The following is a 5,004-nucleotide window of genomic DNA, read 5'->3' as shown; positions in this document are numbered from 1 at the left end:
TTTTAATTTCGGCTATATTTCAATGTATATATTTATATATATATATGTGGACGTATTTAATTTTATCTGACGAAGCACTACAAAAACAAAATATGATATCAATTGACAAAACATAAGTGATAGTTTAGAAGCTATCATTAAAAATAAATAGGAATAATTACTCTCCCTTTCCTTGATATTTGGTGTTATTACACGTAGATTCACTGTAATTTGAAAAAAGTTATATTTATTACCGGTGGGACTTGTTTCCTTCTAATAAATAATTTCATCCGTTAGTGAAAATTTCACTTAATTTGCCAATATTAGGAAAAAAAAATTGAATGAAATTTAATATTTACTATCGATTGACTTATTACTGATTATTTATTGTAGATCAAATAAATCTTTTTTTTACTACATCGCCCTTATAATGATGAAGTCATATACCTCCTCACATACATTAACGTGTGAAGATGTATGAGGTTAATTTAGTCAAAAATAGTTTATTTGACCTGCAATAAATCAGTAATAAGTCAATCAAGGATAAACATAGATTTTGTGAATTTTGACTAATGCATGAACCCATTTATTAGATGGAAGCAAACTTCAGGAATATTAGATGTAATTTTTCAAATCACATGGGGTCTATGTGAATTACACCAACCTCAGGAGAGTAGAGTGTAATTATCCCAAATAAATATTAAGGGACAATAATTTTGAATCTTATCACTATATAATTATTAGTGACCAAAAAATCTGCATAAAATTATCACTAAATATAATTATTGACACATATATAGTGACAATTAATTATTAACAACACGGTATAATTGGCAAGTATTATTTATTGTCACTAAATCGTCATTAGATATGAATCACTGATTGTATTTAGTAACAACTTTTATGCACATCTTTTTGGCACTAATTATTGCTAATAATAATTTTAAACAAACAATTATTATTATTATTATTATAATTGTAATATCTATTATTGTGATAAAATAAACATTTTTATCACTTAATACATATAATTAGTGATATTATTAAATTGTCATTCACTTTTTTTGTGAAAAGTATTTAAATAATTTTATATTGTGTGTGAATTTGAGATTTAATTAAAGATTAATTAATTAAAATTCAATGTAATGTAAATTGTTCGAATAAGTCAGTGCAATTTATAGATTATCGACGCGCATTTATTATTATGATCAGTTCAAATTCTTAAATATTTTAAATTCGTTAATCTATGTATAAGTTGTTGCATGGAATTCATTTAAATATAACATATTTCATCGAATGTTAAAAATTCGACATGACATTATAGTCAGACATAATAGAAAATTTAAATACTCTTAAAAAAAAAAACAATTGCATTCTCATTACAAGAAAATGTCAATAACTGAAAAAAAAATTAATGTTAAATTCAGTATCAAACTAATTAGCAAGTAAATTTTTCTTTATTAATCAGTATTATTTAATATATATTTCTTAAACAATTCATTGCTATCGTAGCAAGTGAATTTTTGTTGCCAAATTCATTAGCAAGTAAATAAATTTTACTTATTAATTATCTCGACGTAATTTTATTTCGTTGCTATTGAACATTATTTTTGTAGTGTCTTGTCGTACAAAAAGAAGAATATTAATTAATTAAACATGTATTCCATATGATCGATTTTGTTCCATATAAATTTTTTGTCATATTTTTCTCCGAAACCAAATAAGAAAACGAAAAAAGAAACATCCATAAAAACTTTAATTCGTTGCTGAAGTCGAAAGTCATGTAATGAAAATCAAAGTCCGAATTATCCTTTTATGCAGAAGGAATCTCCTTTTTTGCATCAGCAAATCATTAACAAAGTTGTAAACTAAAATGATGACGAAAAGTTACTTCCATTATCATTTCTACATTAACGGAAATTGGTAAAAATGGAATTTTAATCCTCTAATTTATGGGGTGGGTATTTTTTGTTTTATACAAATTGATTTTCGTAATTTAGTTTCGTAACTTTAAGATTTTGACGATTTTCACAATACGACCCATTTAAATTGTAATTGTAGTTCCGTAGCTTAGGAGGGGGTGTTGGCATTTTTAATCTTGTAACTTGACGGAGTTGGTATTTTTAGTCCTGTACATATTGAATTATAGGATTCAAATTGCAATATAACAGGGTCATATTCAAGTCACATGTAATTTTTCAGCGAAAGAACTAAATTTTCAGAATTATAAAATTGTAGGATCAAATTACGAAAATCAATTCGTACAAGACCAAAAATGCCACACCCTTTAAATTACAGAGCTAAAATTACAATACTCTCTATATATACACATCTGACTGGGTATATCTTCCACCATCTCACACAAGATGTAGACAAAGACTTGAATGACATATAAGCCTCACCCAAAATTCTCCTTCCGAACAACGAGAATTTCGATCAGAATGAACAATATCACATCGTCGGAAAATATTCAATCAAGATAGATAATTACGTCACACGCAATATTAACACACACACATATATATATATATATATATATATATATATTGTAAGGACGTGATGCAATAGGAGTATTTGCATTAGATAGGGTTGATGATTATGAATAATGGAGAGCACTGAGGAGAGACAATGCATGCTGGTGTGTACCACTACTCCCCCATTTCCGTGGCTCTTATGTCTCTTTTATGCTTCTTCATCACTTCTTTATCCTTTTCCATTGCTCTCCATTTTCAATACCACAATTTCTATTTCTTCACACTACCAATCAAAGGAAGATTCAAATAATAAGTAGCAGTTTTAATATTTTTATTGATTATATTTTGAATTAATTATATTTCGACCACCTTTAAAAATGTAAAATTACATTTTCTCTTAAAATAAATTTAAAATTACACTTGAATCCCTTTCGAAAATTCATTATCTACACTTAATTATATTTCTTTAGGCTTCGAACAGAAAATGCTGACAGTAGCAAAATAATTACATAAACTTTCAATATTACTCTCATTTAACTTTCATATGTAATATTTTTGTACTTATAAGGATAAAAAGAAACGTAGTAATGTTTTACTCCGTATATAGATATTACATTTATCCCTTTATAAGTATAGAAATATATAAGGAATGTTAAATGATGGATAAAATTGAAAATTTATGTAATTTTTTTTGCTAACATCAGCATTTTTTATCTAAACCCTAATGAAAGGGGGTCAAGTGCATGTAAATAGAGAATATTTTGAAGGAGTGTAAGTCCCTACAAGCAAATATGATGTTAGTGACAAACTATCAAGTGATAATTTTAAAGTTATCATTAATAATATATATTAAGCGACAATAATTTTTATCTTGTCACTGTATAATTATTAGTGATAAAAAATTATGTATAAGTTGTCACTAAATACAATTAGTGACACATCTATAGTGACAACTTAGTAACAACATAATATAGTGACAATTATTATTTGTTGTCACTAGATCGTCACTGTACACGAGTCACTAATTGTATTTAATGATAACTTTATGCATATTTTTTATCATTAATTCATGTTAATAATAATTTTTATAAAAATAATAATAATTTTAAATTTTTTTTAAGAAAAAGTGTAATTTTATATTATCAAAGGGATCGACGTGTAATTAACCCTTATATTTATTCAACTAGTGATAACAATTTTAATTTTGTTACTGTAATGAGTTTTATAATTTTATTAAATGATAATTATTTTGTAAAAGTTTTTTTTTTGGTGAAATGTAAGTTTTCATTCATTTAGTAATATTTACAGAGTACTCCGGGCATACCCGGAGAGATACAATAGGACGCACACTAAAGTTTAAAGAGCAATTAAATCGTGTGGGAAAAATGTCAAGAGGAGCCTATACACAATGATCTTGATCGAGATAATAAGCTCCTCGGGACTGGGTTTAGCACCTTCAAAGATGACTTCATTGCGATGCCTCCAAAGAGTGTGAACCGTGCATATTATTTTGTAAAAGTTTGTCGGTATAAGTTGGAAAACGAACTGATCGTATCAGTAATAAGTTTTTGAATATCATAGTAATTGTCACTTCATAAATATCTTTTATAACAATTTCAACTGTCCATTTAATTTATTTTGTCACTAATATTATTTGATGTGATAGTAGGATGAAGTATTTGTTTGTGTACACTCAAGATTTGTTGTTTGACCTGAGTCTGATATTATATTAAACGGCCATCTAATTTAAAATTTTAAATTTTTTAAAAAGAATTATTTGATATTAATATCTTAATGCTAATAAAATTAAATTGAGTTCATTTTTTTTAGTTTTGTATCTTTCCACGAACTATTTTTCTTTTTGAAATTTTTTTTACCCATATCAAATTTAGCAAAATCAAACTAATCAAAGAGTATTTTTCTTAAATTATACATCAATCATACTGCAAATATATTGTACTTGTTGTATAATTGATTCAAATCTATGCGGCTCACTTTATTATTTTTTATTTCCTATCTCTAATGGTTATTACTTAAAGAACTGATCACAATTTTCCAGGAAATGTTGTTGAATGTAGACATCATTCTTGACTCGATTCAGTACAATTATGTCCCAATTCATACCGCAACTTAATTATACTAAATTAATGATATCTACTCATACTGAATTTGCAAATCCCATAAAGGTGGCAGTTCCAATTACAACTTTTAATCCTTTTCATCTCTTCATTTTTAATAATAATTCATCCCAATTTATTGAATTAATAATTTAATTAACATATATATATATATATATATATACAGCTAGAGGTGAAAACCGATGAGACATTCATTGATTAGTTACTAAGTAAGTATTGTTGTAATTAATTGACAGAGTGTGGCAACGTTGTAAAACGGTTTGCAAGCAATGCGACTTCAGATCGCCGCAACGCGAGAGCCAGCCCTGTTCGAGGTCGTCCACGTGTTCCACCAAGTGTCACGTGACCAACTCCACTGTGCAACAACTCTGATCACTATGCTGCTGATGGTTTTCTTGTTTTCTGTTTTCTTT

This window comes from Sesamum indicum, linkage group LG2 (genome assembly GCF_000512975.1).
Source record: "Sesamum indicum cultivar Zhongzhi No. 13 linkage group LG2, S_indicum_v1.0, whole genome shotgun sequence".
NCBI classification, from domain to species: Eukaryota; Viridiplantae; Streptophyta; class Magnoliopsida; order Lamiales; family Pedaliaceae; genus Sesamum; species Sesamum indicum.
The sequence above is the reverse complement of the archived record's forward strand: the minus strand, read 5'-3'. Positions refer to the sequence as shown.